This window comes from Puma concolor, chromosome A1, assembly GCF_028749965.1.
Source record: "Puma concolor isolate L17-30 chromosome A1, mPumCon1.1.hap2, whole genome shotgun sequence".
In the NCBI taxonomy this organism is placed as follows: Eukaryota; Metazoa; Chordata; class Mammalia; order Carnivora; family Felidae; genus Puma; species Puma concolor.
This window is the reverse complement of record NC_141667.1, coordinates 192,332,778-192,351,887: the sequence shown is the minus strand read 5'-3', so window position 1 is coordinate 192,351,887 and position 19,110 is coordinate 192,332,778. Positions and strand designations below refer to the sequence as shown.

The 19,110-nt window shown below is 37.8% G+C and overlaps 1 long non-coding RNA gene across 1 annotated transcript in view; it reads right to left on the bottom strand.

The window, feature by feature from the left end:
- The window catches only part of LOC147584698 (uncharacterized), a 45,737-nt gene extending 28,103 nt beyond the window's left edge, over nt 1-17,634 (bottom strand). The window contains exon 1 of the long non-coding RNA XR_015255824.1: nt 17,479-17,634. This is a non-coding gene — a long non-coding RNA (uncharacterized LOC147584698). The remainder of the gene's footprint in view (nt 1-17,478) is intronic.
- Between the last annotated feature and the right edge of the window lie 1,476 nt (nt 17,635-19,110).

Genomic DNA, 19,110 nt, shown 5'->3' with positions numbered 1-19,110 from the left:
AGATGGGGGCAGGTTAAGGGAGACCAAGATGGGTGGTGAAGCAACCTGGAGCTGGCAACAGCAAGAACAGGTTCCACCAGGTTTACAATGGCAAGGGGAGTATATTGGTTTCATACTGTTGCTGGGGGAAAAAAAATGACCACAAAATTAGTGACTTGAAACAATAGAAATTTTTCTCTCATGCTTCTGGAGGCCAAAAGTCCAAAATGAGTCTTACCAGGCTAAAATCAAGGTGGTGACAGAACCACTCTCCATCAGGAGCCAGTAGGGAAGAATCTATTTCCTCGCCTTTTCCAACTTCTAGAGTTGCATGCCTTGCGTTCCGAGGTCCTTTAATCTTCAAAGTTAACGGTATAGCATCCACTCTTTCTGACTTTGCTTCTAACACATGACGTTTTCCCCCATCCGTGTGTAGCTAAATCTCCCTATATCCTCCTCTTTTAAGAATACTTTTAACTAGGGGCACTGGGTGGCTCAATCAGTTGAGTGTCCGACTTCAGGTCATGATCTTGCGGTTCATGAGTTCATGAGTTCCAGCCTCGCATTGGGCTTTCTGCTGTCAGTACAGAGCCTGCTTTGGATCCTTTGTCCCCCTTTCTCTCTACACCTCCCCTGCTTACACTCTCTCTCTCTCTCAAAAATAAAACAAAAAACGCTTTTTAAAAAAAGAATACTTTTAACTATATTTAGGGCCCACTTGGATAACCCAGGATAATCTCTCCATCTCAAGATCCTTAACTTAATCGATCTGCAAAGACCCTTTTTACATGAGATAATATTCATGAGTTCCAAGGATTAGAAGCTGGATATCACTGGGTGCCACTATTCACCTTGCCACCAGGAGAGTCTGGAGTGGTAACTGGAACCCAGGGAGACCTACAGCAATAGGAAAAAACTATCTGACAGAATATGCAGTTTATTTTTTAATGTTTATTTATTAATTTTGAGAGACAGAGAGGGAGAGAGAGACAGTGTGTGTGTGTGTGTGTGTCCACACACACACACACACACACACACACACACACACACATGAGTGGGGAAGGGGCAGAGAGGGAGGGAGAGAGAAAATCCCAAGCAGGTTCCACACTGTTAGCTGGACATGGGGCCCAAACTCACAAACTATGAGATCATGACCTGAGCCAAAATCAAGAGTTGGATACTTAACTGACTGAGCCACCCAGGTGCCCCCAGAATATGTAGTTTAGAACTACTTACCACATGTGGTAGTAGAACACAGCCACTACCAAGAGATGACCAAACAAGAAGAGATTCTGGGAAATAAGTACCCCTACCTCTCTCATCCCACCCTGCAATTTCTGCCAGTGCCTTCCATAGTCCAACCTCAAATGGAAACTAGAGTGCAAGGAAGGATAGACCATTCATCCATAAAGGTCAGCATGCTAGAGCTCAGAGGATGGCAGAGAAAGCTGACCAGTGGACCTCAAGAATCAAATGGAAACTGTCCAGCAAAAATGGGTACCAGAAGCAAAGTGACAACAGTTCTGAGGCCATGTGTGGGACTGAAGACTTCTACAAGAGACTGAAGAAATATGGATCAAATTACAATGGCTGAAAATAAATAATCAACCAAGCAGTCTGATTTCAGAGAAGTAAGGTTCAATTCAGGACCCACCATAAGGACTTATCTCGGAGACTGGGAAATCATTCTAGGGCTATTTCACTGTGCACTCATGGAACTCAACCAGGCTTTAATTCTCCAAGACTCATTCCAAGATTTTGGAACCTTAACGAGGTTTTTCACTTACAGATTCACAGTTTATAAATGAAAATAAAGAATGAATTTGTTAAAAATACTAATTCAGGGGCGCCTGGGTGGCGCAGTCGGTTAAGCGTCCGACTTCAGCCAGGTCACGATCTCGCGGTCCGTGAGTTCGAGCCCCGCGTCAGGCTCTGGGCTGATGGCTCAGAGCCTGGAGCCTGTTTCCGATTCTGTGTCTCCCTCTCTCTCTGCCCCTCCCCCGTTCATGCTCTGTCTCTCTCTGTCCCAAAAATAAATAAAAACGTGGAAAAAAAATTAAAAAAAAATACTAATTCAAAGGGATACACGTATGCCTATGTTTATTGCAGCATTATCTACAATAGCCAAATTATGGAAGCAGCCCAACTGTCTACTGATAGATGAATGGATAAAGAAAAGGTGGTGTATATATAGAAGGGAATATTGTTCAGCCATAAAAAAAGGATGAAATCTTGCCATTTGCAATGATATGGATGGAACCAGAGAGTATAATGCTAAGCAAACTAAATCAGCCAGAGAAACACAAATACCATATGGTTTAACTCATATATGGAATTTAAGAAACAAAACAAACAAAGGGAAAACAGTCAAAGAGGCAAACCAAGAAATAGACTCTTAACTGTAGAAAACCAATGGTTACTAGTGGGGAAGTGGGTAGGGAGATGGGGGAAATAGGTGATAGGGATTAAGGAGTGCACTTGTCAGTGATGAGAACCGGGTGATGTGTTGAATTGTTGATTCACTATATTGTGCACCTGAAACCAATATAGCACTGTATGTTTATACGGGAATTGAAATTTAAAAACTTAATTAAAAAATGAAGTAAACAAACAAAAAAAGATGTATTTGTTTTAATTGAGTGAGAAGAATCTAACACATGTCACTTTGGTTTAGATTAATGATGTCATAAAAGCCAAAATTGTGTTTGAAGCCTCTTCTCTAGAGACATTTAGGTTGTAACTGAAGTAGATGGGATTAGGGAAGGCAAAACTTGGTTACCTTTGACATCCCATTGACTTTATGGCCAGGAATCAAACTTGCTTACGTCAGAGACCAAATTAGTGTCATCTCTAGGCCAAAGTCTCTGTGGAGAAATCAGTCTGTGCTCCTAAAAGCTTTGAATCTCAGGATGTTTGGTCTTGGTGGTTTTTATTTCACTGGCCACAATATTAAGACTCAAAGAGTGCCAAACCCTTGAGCAAAGCCCAAAGAACAAAAACTTTGTGACAGAATGGTACCTGACAAAAGAATTGCATGTTGAAGAAAAATAATTGCAATTTATTGTGAAGAGTAGGAATTCTAAAGACTACTTTACTTCACTCCCATTTTAGAAGTTATTTAAAAATATTTTTGAATAAAAGAGTGGAGAAATCTAACATAAAAGTACCCGAAAACAAAAGGAGTGAAGTATAAATGATTTGGTTTATAGGTACAAAAGACATGCATTTTAATCAGTAGAGTCCCAAATGACCCTGATTTTTATTCTTTCCAAGTTGATCATAGTGAAACTCTTACACAGAGAATTAAAACCCCAAAGCCTAGGTGAAGTATAATGCTTCTACCATTGCCAGAACCCCAAAAACTTGGACAGGGACTGGACACTCCACCGGCCACACAATGAGACTCTTCTCTCACCTTCATCTGCCACTCTTGGTTGTCTTGTGTGCCACCCTCTTGCTTAGACAGGGCCCTCGAAAGTAGTTGCCAGTGGCTCAATATCTTGGAGTGGATGAAGAACAATTGGAAGATTCAGTAATAAAAATGAGGAAGCTGAGAGTGAAAAAACATGAAGCCACAGATTTGTCAGAAGAAGGAAGAAGATGCATTTGAGCAATCTAAAGACTCAACAAGGGCAGATGCATCCACCATAATTATAAAAGGAGAAAAGAATGGCATTATGAAGTTCCTTATAGACTTGACACAGAGGGTACAGAAATTTTGTTGTTAAGGAAATGCCTCATTCCATTAACCTCAGGATCACCAGTTTTATATCCAGAATATCATAATTCTTCATCTAAACATGGTAGAGCACCTGTTAGGATGAGCACTGGGTGTTGTATGGAAACCAATTTGACAATAAATTTCATATTAAAAAAATAAAATAAAATAAACATGGTAGGGCCATTTCATAGACAGATGACTGTGAGTCCCCTTTCCTTCTTTAGAGCTCATGGATGGGTGATCCTGTGATCTAGTCATAAATCTAAGCTCAAAGATTTGAATGGCAATGTATTCCAAGATGCTATCTTGGATAGCAACTTGATGGAACTGTTGATCAGGTACAATTAATGAAAGAAAGAATAATTTAGATGAAGAAATGATCTTTACTTATGTTTATTGCTGGTTTTGAGATACTAGCTGTTGGAATTTATCAATTCCTATAATTTAGAAATCAAAAGAAATTCATACAGAAAATAGAAATGGATACATCAAACCAGAGTGATACTAATTCATTCCTCATAAAACCCTGAACCAGATTAATAAAGCTTCAACCAGAGGTTTTCCCAGAATACAGGCAAGGAAGAAATCAATGATATCTGATAAGCAAATGCTTCTTTGTGCAACAATTCAGACTTTACTTAACTGGCCCTGTATTTTTCAGTTTGGAAGGAATTAACACAGAGAAGCAATATCGCCATAGAAGGCAACTGCAACAGATGTGTGGACTGAGCAATCAGAGTCAATGGCCATAATGATGCTGAAAATGTACCACATTCACTTCTGCAAAGTCATATATTTGCTTTTCTAAAACCACTAGAATGTGTGTGTGTGTGTGTGTGTGTGTGTGTGTGTCTGTGTGTGTGTGTATGAACAGTCTCTCAAAATAATTATTGTACCACCTGAAGCACACCTTTAGGGTACTAAATATAGTTTCTATGTCTCTTCTTATTTATAGTTTCTAATATTTCTCTTCCGAAACATAATATATATTTATCCAGCATGATGATAGATTTTATGCTAGAACTGTATGAAAGAAAACAATTTGTGTCTTCCCAAATAGTTCCAAATCCACATTGAGGTTACAGGTTAGCCTGCTGTTATTTTACAAATAGTATTCTAAAGATACAAGGAGGAATAGATGCTCTTTAGCATTAAAAAAAAAAAAATGGTATTTTCTTTTCTTGCTCTTTAACATGCACATTGAGAAACCTTCCCAACAGTTCAAGAAATCTAGGGACGTTTCAGTGACAAAATTGAGAAGCATAAAAATTTCTGCCAGCTTTGCTACATAAACCTCACTTAAAAATTTTTTTTAATGTTTTCACATTTATTTATTTTTGAGAGACAGAGAGACAGATTGTGAGTGGGGGAGGGGCAGAGAGAGAGGGAGACACAGAATCCGAAGCAGGCTCCAGGCCCTGAGCTGTCAGCACAGAGCCTGACAAAGGGCTCGAACCCACAAACCGTGAGATCATGACCTGAGCTGAAGTCGGATGCTTAACCGACCGAGCCACCCAGGCGCCCCTTAAATTTTTTAACAAAAAGGAAATAGTACCAAGCACACACACACATACACACACACACACACACACACACACACACACACACACAGTGAACAAACTTTGGGTTACATGGAAAACACTGACTTAGGTAAGAACAGTTTATAAATGGCTCACAATTAAATAAACATTGATTAATGAAAAATTTTTAGGTTCCCAAAAGTAGTTTTCCTAAATTCTTAAATACATACATTATATTTTATAGCATTTATTGTAGAAACTAAATACACAAGTAATTTGACTGAAAAAAAAAATCTCAAGGACAAATCTAAAACCATCCTTTCTCTCTCCAAACATCCCCCAGGCAGGACACATGGGACACAGACAAGACTCACAACAAGTCATCTTGAAGACTTCTGGTCCAAGATAACAACCTGAATCCACATCATTAATTCCAGCTCCTCAACAGATTCCCATTCAAATATTCAAAGAAATATAATCAGTAATTATCACTGGAAATTGGGCAAGAGTGCTACTCACATTCTAGAACGTTTTAAAGACTTTTCATAATGTATATTGAAGATTAAACAAGACTGAAGCAAAGACCTACAACCTCCAACCCCTGAAGGTGATAAGAAAGGCTAATAAGTAGTAATTGAAAGAATTTTCCTGTGTAAATTCATTAACATCCCTCCCCACTCCTCAACTCAAAGCAGAAGAGAAAGAGGGTTATCAACTCCTAGAAGGCAGTAATAATTTAATCAGTCACACTAATATCAGGAAGTGGCCAGATTCCAGAATCCACACAGATCCTGCTGAACATCCTTGGCTCCCATGTGGCATGATCAAAATGGTGAGTTGAGCAAGCAGGGAACACAACTATTCCTAATACGGGTGTGCTTGCCAATTGGAAAAGGCAGTTACCTTCAAGAGAGTGAAGAAGGGTCCTCAGCCAATAAGAGATACAAGGAAAATTTTGCCTTTTTGCCTCTACCTTCATAGGCCATCTGATTGTTCTGCCTAAATATCAACAGATTTCCTATTTTTCCTTAACACCCAAAAATGTCAATAGCCTTTACTTAAATTTAAGTTAGGTTTCATCATTCCTCTTTATATTTGAATCTTCAGCACTGTTTTTAAATTTAACAATTTTTATTTAATTGTGTTTAAGTTTATTTATTTGTTTGAGACAGTGTGAGCAGGGGATGGGCAGAGAGAGAGGGAGACAGAGAATCCCAAGCAGACTCCGTACTGCCAGCACAGAGCCCAATGCCGGGCTCAAACCCACAAACCATGAGATCATGACCTGAGCCAAATCAAGAGTTGTATGCTTAACTGACTGAACCACTCAGGTGCCCCTCTATTTCATTTTTCCAATTGTCTCATATAAATTTTATTATATTAATAGTTGATATAAATTCATCATGTCTCTTTTCTTGAATTTCCATATACTGTTTCATGAATTTTATAGAAATTTTTGAGCATAACTTTTAATAAAGCAATTTTCTTTTCATGATGGAATCTACAATACACTAATTAGACAAACACGCTAAGAAATCTTTCCTGGTGTTATATTGCTTCCTTTTTTCTGTCCTCAGCTATAGTTTTAGAAGAACTATATCTCTTAAATCTCACTAATAAAATAAAGTATTGTCAATGTTTATTCTCACTTCTTTATTTATAAATCATCATTTATCCAAATTTTATCAGACCCCTGTGTTTTAAATCATAAAATCTGAACTTGCCTCTTGGTTTTCCTCTGTTTGATCATCCTTACCAGTGGGAGCTCATGTAACGGAAAATGGGAAATGAGATTTACTGACTTTTACTTTCCAAAATTAGATTCATTAGTCTGCTCTTTTGTTATTAAATAAAAATGAAGATAAATGAACAAAATATGTACTTCAAAAATTTAGGAAAGGGACTTAAGAAAACTATAATGATGGCATTAATAAAGATTAAACACAAAACCAAATTAGTTAGAAAATAGGAAATCAGTAAAATCAACTAATTAAAGAGTTATTATTTTGTAGTAAACAATACAAGAGATAAAATCTTGGTAAGGCTAATTAAGCAAAAGCGAGAAAACAGAAATACAATCAGAATTATGATATTTTTTAAATAAAATCATTTAAATGTTATCACAGTATCTCTGAAAATAAGAAATATCCTAAAAAACAAGAAACACCAAAACTGACTAATCAAATAGGTAACAGAATAGCCCAATATACACAGAAGATATTTTAAAAGTTACCAAAGAGTGGCACCTGAGTGCCCCTCAGTTGGTTAAGAATCTGACTTGACTTTAGCTCAGGTCATGATCTGATGGTTTATGAGAGGAGCCCCACATCAGGATCTGCCCTATCAGTGCAGAAGGCTGCTTGGGATTCCCTCTCTGCTCCTCCCCCATGTTCTCTTTCTCTCCTTCTCTCTCTCCCAAAATAAATAAATAAATATTTTTAAAAATTAGAAAATTTGCCAAAGAAATACCACCTCCTCCAATTCTGTTCCTCTAACCTGGATATCTTAATGGTTTAAAAATGTGATCATTCCTGTAGTATTACTGTCCTAGAACACACACAAAAAAAAAAAAAAAAAAAAAAAAAAAAAAAGATAATTTCATGTTTTTATTTTAATGAGATAAACCTGCTGTTAAAACAAAACAAAATAAAAAACCATAAAACAGAACTACAGAGAAACCTTATTTGTGAATACATGTTAAATATTTCTAGATGTAATATTACCATTTGAGTCTGGAAGCAAGTTTGGTATATTGATTGATAAACAGCTAGTTTTATTGCTAGCATAAAAGGTATATATTCTCCTTGTAAAAACCAAACAACTCAAGAAAAGAAAAAATCACTCTAATTTCCACTACCAAGATATAACCACTACTAACATTTGTGTTTTTTGTTTTAAATGTTCATTTATTTTATTTTGAGAAAGAAAGCATGTTAGTGTGTGAGCAGGGGAGGGGAAGAGAGAGAGGGAGAGAGAGAATCCCAAGCAGGCTCTGCATTGTCAACACAGAGCCTGACAAGGGGCTCAATCTCAGGAACCATGAGATCATGACCTGAGCCAAAATCAAGAGTTGGACACTTAACCGACTGGGCCACCCAGGCATTTGGGTGATTGGATCACTACTAACATTTAAATAAACATTCCTCCATTTTCTCTCTGAAGAAACACATACATACATATAGTTCAATATAAACAACTTCATGTGAATGAATCATTATATATATATATATATATATATATATATATATATATATATAATACATGTAATCTGAGAGTTTCATTCAACAACATGTCCTGAACATTCATCCATGTCAATAATATAGATCTATACCATTTGTAATGGTCACCTATTATTCATTTGTACTTATGTGCCATAATTTACTTAACCAGTTTAATGGATGTTTGGGTTGTTTCCAATTTGGTGCTATTATGAATAGCTCTATACTATTACTCCTCAGGCATAAATCTCTTCCCATTTGTGATTACTTTCTAAAAGTAGGGTTGCTGTATCATATAGCATACACATTTTATATTTTCTATTACCAGAATGCCTTCCAGAAAAGTTACACTATTTATAGTTCTCTTGACTATGCTGGAGAGTGCAACTGCCTCACACCTTCACCAGCACAAGGTATTGTAGTCATTTGGTAATAGATCTTGGTTTGGTAAAAAGGAACGCCAGCTGTCCAGTAAGCTTACTCACCATTTTTGGCATTTCATTATTCAACAAATAGTATATTAAACATCTGTAAGTTCTAGAAGCCTAGCTAGGCTTAGATACTGAGGATCCATGATCAACAAGAGAGATGTGGCCACTGGCCTCAAAAAAAGAGTTTTTGAAAGAAATGGGGAATACACTAAATTAACAAATAAATAAATGAAGAAAATAATTACATATGAGATTATCAGACTGCAGGAAATAAAGATATTTTGAGAATAAAAGGGGAAGGACCTAATTTGGATAAGAGAGTTAGAAACTACATCTCTGAAGAAGTGATATTTAACCTGAGATAAGAAATATGAGATAACCTAGTTCCAGGCAGAAGGAAGACAAAGGCAAAGATTCTAAGGCAGGAAAGACATGATGTGTTCAGGGAAAGAAGGGAGGTCAGTATAGCTAAAATGCAGCAACATTAAGAGGTAGGCACCAAGCCATGCATAGCCTTGACTACCATGATGAAGACTGTTAATTATCTTCTAACTGTGGGAAGACACTGAAGGAATATAAATTTGATACAATTAGATATACCCTGTAAAAGGTCTCACTGTAAACTCCATGAAGATTACTTGGGTAATTCTTGGCTTAGAAAACTGAGTCAATAGTGATGCCACTCACTGAAATGGGGAAGCATGGATGAGAATAGGTTTTAGGGTAGATGAATGCCAAGTGTTCCATTTTGTTCATGTTAAGGTAGAGATGCCTATGAGACATCTAAGTGGAGATGCAACATTCGCAGCTACATATGTGAGTCTTGAGCTTAGATAAAAGAACGATATACATTTGGGAGTCCCCAACATATGAATGGTAGTTAAATCATGCAATTGGATATGCCCATCTAGGGAATGAGTATACACTGAGAATAGATATAAGAATTATTCTTGGGTACCTGGGTGGCTCAGTCGATTAAGCATCTGACTCTTGGTTTTGGCTTAGGTCATGATCTCATGGCTTTGTGGGTTTGAGCCCCACACTGGGCTCTACACTGGCAGCACAGAGCCTGTTTGGGATTCTCTCTCTCTGCCCCTCCCCACTTGTGCAGTCTCTGTCTCTCTCAAAATAAATAATAAACTTAAAGATATATTCTTAAAGCCTAAATGTCCATCAACTGATGAATGGATAAAGATATGGTTTATATACTTGGCAATGAGAAAGGATGAAATCCTACCATTTGCAGCAACGTGGATGGAACTGGAGGGTATTATGCTAAGTGAAGTAAGTCAGTCAGAGAAAGACAGGTATTATATGTTTTCACTCATAGGTGGAACTTGAAAAACTTAACAGAAGACCATGGGGAAGGGAAGGGGAAAAAATAGTTACAAACAGAGATGGAGGGAGACAAACCATTTAAGAAACTCTTAAATACAGAGAACAAACTGAGGATGGATGGGAGAGGAGGTGGAGGGGAGGGGAAAATGGGTGATGGGCATTGAGGAGAGCACTTGTTGGGATGAGCACTGGGTGTTGTATGTAAGCGATGAATCACGGGAATCTACCCCAAAACCAAGACCACGCTGTATACACTGTGTGTTAGCCAACTTGACAACAAATTGTATTAAAAAATAAATAAATAAATAAAAAATTTAAAAATCACAAATCAAAAAAATTCTTAAATTAAAAATAGGGGCAACTGGGTGGCTCAGCAGGCAAAGTATATGACTCTTGATTTCAGTTCAGGTCATAATCTCACGGGGACATTGCAGAGCCTACTTGGGATTCTCTCTCTCTCAAAATAAATAAACATTTAAATTAAAATCAAAGGTTTACACCAGAATGTAAACCTACAGCCAAAGATAAAAGACCAACTATTTAGTAAAAAATGCAAAGTATGTTAACTACCATTATAAGGGATCAATAAGGGATCAATATTCATTTGGAAATATCCAGTGCTATTTTCCACACTAAAAAAAACAAACAAACAAAAAAACAAAAAACAAAAACAAAAAACAAAAAAACACACAATCATGTGGTTAGGTTGTTTGTCTTTTACATTTTACTGCTTCAAACTTTGGACAAGTCCAAACCTGAGTCCTTGGAGGTTGCTATGGACAAAGGAGAGAATGAGGAGGCTGCCTCAGCCCCATGAGGTAGGCTGAGCACTCCTCATGGAGAGGCCAGTATGGAGACAGAAGGAAGCTGGGATTGTGCTAGGAAGGTGCCAGTGATGGCAAAATGTCCTCCCATTTCTTCTGCCCCAAGAGAAGTATACAACATGATGCCCACTACCAGGGGTGTGAGAAAAAAATCCATGCCTCTCACTGTGGAAGAGGGAACCTTTCTTCCTCAGGAAGAAGATAAAGCACTGGGCATCATAGCAGAGCACTGGACCTTTTCATTCCATAAGATTCTGACAGACAGCACCAGCCACTGGTAAACAATAGTCTTCTCTGACATGTTGAGAAAGTTACCATTATTGCTATTATTATCATTCCTTATTGGCATATAATTGGAAAGGAGAGCTCCAACAGGATTCCTGATAAGAATCATTAGTCTGTATTATAAAAATATGTAACTAGAGATTATGGCACCTGTACAAGCAACTTTAGACATTGTAATACAGCAAATTATAACATTCCAACCAAAACAACATTTAGATACTGATCAATTCCTATTACACCAGGTCAAATACAAGCCCCAAGAATGGAAGATAAATTTATCTTTCAGTGGCCTGTGTAAATCCCTTGGTTGAGAGAGGGGGAGGGGATGGGAAATACCACTAAAAAAAATCAATACCTTTATTGATTAATCAGGCTACTGTGATTTATTGGACACTCATTCATTTGTTTATTACCGTCATTTCATGCATTGCCTCTGGCTGTGATAAATGGTCTGGACTCTTCTTCAGAAAAGAGCAAAGCTTTTTAGCTGTTGTTCTTGCAGTGTGGGCCTTCCAGATACCTACATATTTGCTTCAATGGTAAGTTAAAAGCTTACAGATTGCTGGTATGTGTGGTCTTGTAAACACCAGATTCTCCCAAGTAAGGAACCCAAATGGCAGGGCACACAGACATCAACTCTGGATTCTTCCAAAATGGAAACAGAAAACTAAAGTAGAAATATGCTTGATATCTAACTGACAAGGTTAGGACTTACTAACTCAGAATAGGCCTGGCATTTTCTGTATTATTTACTGTGTATGTTCTCATTAGGATATCAATAGCCTAGTTGCTTCGTTTTACAAATATTGTATAATTTGATTGTTGTCTCCCAGGTCCCTTTTAACTACACCCAGTGGACATAATCCTCCTTCACCTCTAGACAAAAACTCTCTACTATTAGGCATTATTGTTGATTCTTGGGTAATAGGTATATTCTGGTTACTTTAAAACATGGTAAATAAGAATGTACCCTCTAAGGTATCAAAACACCAGACTAGACTCAATATTATATTTTCACTTGACTTAGTATTGTGTCTTTTTCCCTTCTTACAAGGGAAAGGAACATGGTACTTCTCTGCAATTTCATCCAACAAACTTCTGCTCCTACTTGACTTCCAGCTGCTATTTCATTCTTGGCCAGAGATGAACGAGGGAGGGTAAAGATGGGCCAGTTTTTCCCTGACTAGGTGGCTTTCCATGCTCTGGGCCTGCCAGATGGTGAAAGCTGCATCCCCAAGTGGTACCTGGCAGACAAATAAAGGTGACTTTTTCTCTCTAAGGATGTTTTCACTGGCCCTTCAGAGGCTCCCTGCTAGATACTGCTGGCCTACAGTTGTACTGCCCCAGGCAAAATAAATATCTATTCCAAGAGGCCACTTACTCTCCTTTCTCAGCTCTTTCTATGCTTCAAAATACTTTCTACTGATATTCCCCTACCTCTCCAGATGGCCCTACTGGATTAGACTCAAGATGACCCAATGCCTGCTCTCTCTCCCATGTGTTTCATATCTAGACTAGAGGAAACAGTCAGGCCTCCCTTCCTTCACAAATACTGGGAGTGCTGATCAAACTTAACACAATATCTAGGGTAACCAACCATCCTAGTTTGCCCATGACTATACCAGTTCTGTTACTGAAAGTTCCCAGAATGAGGAAACTTCATAATTCTGGGCAAACAGACCCTGACTACAGAGCTACCTTGGCTGCACCTCTAATTATTATGTTCTGATTGCTTCCTGCGGTCAGACCCATCCAAGGCTGCAATCTTACTTGAGCTTTCTTAGTCCTAGGCCTACCGATAGTCCTTTGTGTCTTCTAACCACACGGTGTGGCTTTCAAAGCTCGAAAAGGGGATCCTCTTAAAGAGCCTTTCCTTTGGCTGAGAATATGGGGTAGCATCCCCTTCCACTAAGCCAAGGTGGCACTTCTCGTACACCTCCAAAAAGAGGTCACCACGAGCCCAGAGAGCTTCTCAATTTATACAGTTATCCTAGGAGATGAATTGATGGATTGAAAACATCTTCTTGAGAATTTACTCCCAATTAAGTTCAATTAAGTGGGAAGGTTATATCTTATTTAATTTGCATGACACAGATTCACTCTTTCAAATTCAGGAAGACATAAGCAACTTACATCTCTGGGCCTCACTCTTGATCCCTTCCTGAAAAAGTCTCCAGCTATTGAAAAGTTGTACTTTCCACTTTCCAGCTAGCTAATGGTAGAAATGGACAAGTTGAGGATCAAGTGTGGATCAGTAAGTCTCCATTTGACATGCCTCTTCACATGGCACAAGATGACTTACCACACTCCATATAGTTGTCATGGCACCATGCTAACTAGAATAACTGGCTACTGACTGGACTTGGTGGTTGAGATGAAATATAGCCCCAGATATAATAGAGACACTGCTTACATGGATGACCATTCAGTGCCACCATCTAGAGTTTCATAAATAATTTTCCTTCCATACACCAAGGATTCCCAGCCCTTCCCAATTCACATCATTACTCAGCTTAGTAGAAGTTAAAAAAAAAAAAAAGCCTTGTTCAGCCACTCTTTTTCTCATCAGCTGGTAAAATTGCTGTACTAACAACTGTAGTGACATTTGGATCTCTGGGACTAACTTGTAAGTTCCCTTAAAATTCTACCATCAGTCAAAGGCTGAACTATTTCTTGCAGCCATTTTCATTCTAGAGACTTGATGCCCTTTGTTACTCAGGCCCAAATTCACACAAGAGATTCAATTTGAAACTTCTCCTGTAGCCATTCAAACCCCCAAACTCTAATATTCTCTGGATACCCCTCATGAAATTTTCTGACCTCCCTATTCTGGGATCATAGCCAAATTCCCACGTTTCATGACTTTGTCCCTTGAACACTACACATCTGTTCCTGCTTTAGAATTTTTTTCTAATAGGCTTATTGCTCAAATCCTGCCAATCAGAACAACTCTTCCTGATTCTTCCCAAGTTCTGTTCACTTCTGCAGAAAAAAAAAATTTTAAGTTATTTTCCAACTACCTCTTTCAGCATCATTATCACAGGTTTCCACTGACCCCTCTGCAAGATGATCATATACATTCTCAGGAAGCCACTACTTCAGACATCTTATTTGGACACACAGCTCTTCCTAGATAGCACTAACACTAAACAACAAAATATAAGCAATTAAAATACACTTCAATTCCTCAGGTTGCAGCCAGATAAAGATACTCTTGATTTCATATATGAATTTATGATGGTTATAATATACAAAAGATCTGGTGCCAGAGTTCATATGCATAGAGTGCAGTATAATGATTCATTTTCCTCAAAACATCACTAATACAAGCTGATGCCATAATGACCCCAACCTCCTCCTCTACTTGGCAAGACAGAGAACAAGAATCTCAAGATGCCTGTATGCTGAATGCCACATACTCCAATATATGCAAAGATAAGAAAAATAAGCTCTGGTAAAGTCTGTAAGTTAAAGAACAGAGGGTTATAAATCTTTGGTCCCTGGGTAATACTCCTCATTGATGGCCTCTGAGTAGAAATGCCTCCAGTAAGATAAAAGGAGAGGGTGTGGATTGCAGCCCTTTGTATGTGCCAGTGTCTTGAGTCTAGTCTCTAATGCTTATTTCCCTAGAAAATGCTTCCTTTGACAATCTACTATCCCTAGATTGTTCCTTACATGTTCCTACATGTTTTTTCCTATATGTTCCTCTATCAACTCTACTTGTCTTATTACAGGACCCATCATACTTTGTTATAATTGCTGGTTTAATATTCATCTATCTGATTCTAGTCTGACCTTTTAGCATAGAGACCATGTCTGCCTTGGTTGCTGCTACATTCTTCCTAACAAATGGCACAAATGCAAAACTATTTGATGAGTGAGTGGAAGAAAGAAAGAAAGAAAGAAAGAAAGAAAGAAAGAAAGAGAGAGAGAGAGAGAAAGAAAGAAAGAAAGAAAGAAAGAAAGAAAGAAAGAAAGAGGAAGGAAGGAAGGAAGGAAGGAAGGAAGGAAGGAAGGAAGGAAAGAAGGGAGGGAGGAGGGAAGGAAGGAAGGAAGAAACAAACAATGAATCTGCTGATCACCATCACAGATGTTCAGGGTGCTTGAATCAGATTTTTGCTTTCCTACAATCACTTGATTTTGAGGGCATATAATTACATAGTATGCCACTGAATTGATATGATCATCCCTCAAATGTTGATTTGTTAATCTCATCTACCTATCAGGTAAAATAACTATAAAACACTAATCTAATTACTGTGATAAATGAATCTTAATGCCTATATAAGTACAAAACACTAATCTAATTACTGTGATAAATGAATCTTAATGCCTATAGTTTAAATATTAAACTATATATAGTTTAAATGCCTATATATAGTTTAAATACTTTGCTCTATACCAACTTAAAGTTCTAGTAATTTAAAGTTAACTTTGGATGGGAGTAGTTCTTTTTAGACTAAAATTTTCCACTTATTTAATCTTTAAAATATACTCCAGAAAGAACCATAAATGAAGACTAAGTTGCAATTACTCAGTATTTTCTTAATAAGAGTTGTTTCGTGAACATTTTATTACATCATTGGAAAATTTCAACTAGTAGTACTTTGTTTCCAGAAGTTCAGAAAGGCAAAGTTTAATATTGGCTGCTCCATTAAAATGGAAAGAGGAAAGCCTTCCACGAAAGTATAGAATCTTTTTAGACTCATGACATGTCCCAGTCTCTGGCTGTGAGTCTCCAAGGCAGCTGGAAACACAGCCCATGTTCACTGCCAGAGTCTCCTCACCTACAAACAGGACAAAAATGCTCTCAGAGACTCAAAATATTTCAAAAGGGGGTAAACATACTTCATTACTACTTTTTAATGCTGTTTCTTTCTTTCTCTTTTTCTTTCTTTTCCTTCCTTCCTTCCTTCCTTCCTTCCTTCCTTCCTTCCTTCCTTCCTTCCTTTATTTCCTGTCTTTCGGGAGAACTCAGGAAATTTATCTCTGAGGTATCTGCATGTTTGTTCATTTTAGATCCTGTCTTAGAGTGACAGGAGCAGCCAGCATTAATTTGAAATGGTCTTATGAAGACATATTTTCTCCTTGCTTTTGGCTTAGAAAGGCAGTACTTTCCTTTAGCGGATGGATTATGTGTTAAATGACCTACAGCAGATGGTTTAATAACATCAGCTTCACTTGAAGAATTCTGCACGTGTTGAAAAAGTCATCCTAAAGGCATTTGTTTTCATGATTCTTTCACGTCTACTCTAGCCAAAGGCTGAGTTTCCTCAGGACAGTCAGTGGCTACTGACACTCCTCAACCAACCAAAAAGTCACCCTTGATTGAAATTAACACTGTTTAAAGACAAAACCATGATACTCTTCTATGAGAAAGTTCATATTTACATTTGTGTCTGGTTTGAATTCTCCTCTCAGATCTAAGAGTGCTCTCAAAATGTTCTTCCCCTGACCCTTCTCACTCCCCAAGCATATGGCTTAAAAAACTACCCAGCCTTCATCTGAAGGTATTTCCAATAGGGGGTAAGAAACTGCTGAACTATTTTCATCAGAAACATTGTTTAAGGACATAAATCAATGAATATTTATGACATGGAGAACTGCCTCTGACACCCACAATATGCCCCCAATGGGATGGCAGAGTTTATTTTTGTTATTAGCTATAATACTTACCTATATTTATAATTTTCTGAAATAAAAATTAAGTTGTGTCTAGCGGCTATCTCCAGATTTAATACAGGAGGTCTTTTTTCAAAGTTCAATTTAATTCCAACTGCATCACTACGTTCAGAGACACAAAACAACCAGTCTAGAATCAGTGCATATCTGACCAAAACCATTAGGACAGCAAACCTAATCTTAATCTCAATTTACTGTGAAATGATACTATATGTAACATATTGTCACGAGTCAGGAGGAGTCTGTGTATTGAATGTAATCCATCTGTCTGACAGCCTCCAGACTCCATCAGCAAAGATCAAGATAGATACCCCAAATTCTGGAATACTCTCACGCCCAACTCTGACAGTCTGGCCACAGTTAATGGCCTGAACATCACTAACTGACTGTCAGGGCAGTCATATCATGGCAGTACCAGGATACTCAGTCCATCCCTCATCCCCAAGACTCTAATCAACATATGGTCCTTTCCTACCTTACCTTCTGCTCAAGCTTCCCAGATCTTCCCGCATCCTTATTCTGTGTAATAACCTAGATTTCCTTGTTAATAGAAGCAATTTTAGAGAATTCCACAACTTTCCATCACATCTACTTGCTGTCCTGCATGTGGGCCCAGATCCTCTGTTCTTGCCCCTGTTTCTGTGCCCTTTCCATGCTCCTAAAATTGGACACTCAATCTCCCAATGACTTATGTGCCAGATCTCATTCTCATTTATTCAGTATCAGCACTCCAGCAATTCTTCCCTCTTTATTTTGCATCATCAACTTATTCTCACTGATTTTTCCCACTAACATACAAAATACAATTATTTTCCCACAGTAAAATAAAGACAATCCTCTCATGACCCCACTATACCCTCCAGCTACTGTGCATTTCTTTCCTCTTATTTACAGCAGAACTTCCCCAATAAGTAAGCAAACTCATTTCCTCCAGTTCTCCTGTTTGCTTATAAGCCTCCTATAATCAGGGCTTTGCTTCCACAACTTCACAATAATTATTCTTAGTGCTATCACCTATGTCTTCTATCACACTGTCCAAAGCTTTGGGGATCATCCTTACCAATAAATAACTCATTTGTGAGATTTGAGAAACACTGAAGAAATCCATTGCCCATCTTGGTAAACTGAAAACTTCCTTTCTGGAATAGGTGATATAGAAAATAAAATTATAGAAAATAATGAAGCTGAAAATAAGAGGGAAAGGCAACCGTCAGATCACAAGGGGAGACTTAGAGAATTTAGTGATTCCATAAAATGAAACAATATCCATCATAGGAGTCCCAGAAAAAGAAGAGTGGGAAAAGGGGGCAGTTTATTTTAACAAATTGCAGCTGAGAATTTCCCTAACCTGGGGAAGTAAACAGGTATTCAAGTCCAAAAGGCATAGATAATTCCCCTCAAAATCAACAAAAACAGGTCAACACCATGACATATCATAGTAAAACTTGCAAAATAACAAGATAAAGAGAGAATTCTAAAAGCATCTAGGGACAAATGTCCTTAACCTACAAGAGTAGACATATGAGGTAAGCAGCAGACCTGTCCATGGAAACTTGGCAGACCAGAAGGGAGTGTCAGGAAATATTCATTATGCTGAATGGAAAAAATTGTGCAGCCAAGAATTCTTTATTCAGCAAGACTGTCATTCAGAATAGAAGAGATAAAGAGTTTCCCAGACAAAAACTAAAGCAGTTTGTGACCACTAAACCAGCCTTGAAAGAAATTTTAAGGGGGACTCTTTGAGTAGAGAAAAATAAATAAAATAAGAAGAAGATCAAAGCAACAAAGACATACACATTCTTCTAGAATGCACATGGAACATTCTCCAGAGTGTATCACATACTTGATCACAAATCAGCCCTCAACAGGTTCATACCATGCATATTTTCAGATCACAAGACTATGAAACTTGAAGTCAACCACAAGAAAAACTTTGGAAAGCCCTCAAAAACATGGATGTTAAAGAACATCCTGCTAAAGAATGAATAGGTTAACTAGAAAATTAAAAAAGAAATTTAAAAATACATGGAAACCAATGAAAATGAAAACACAACAGTCCAAAACCTTTGGGATGCAGCAAAGGCAGTACAAAGGGTAAAGTATATTGCAATT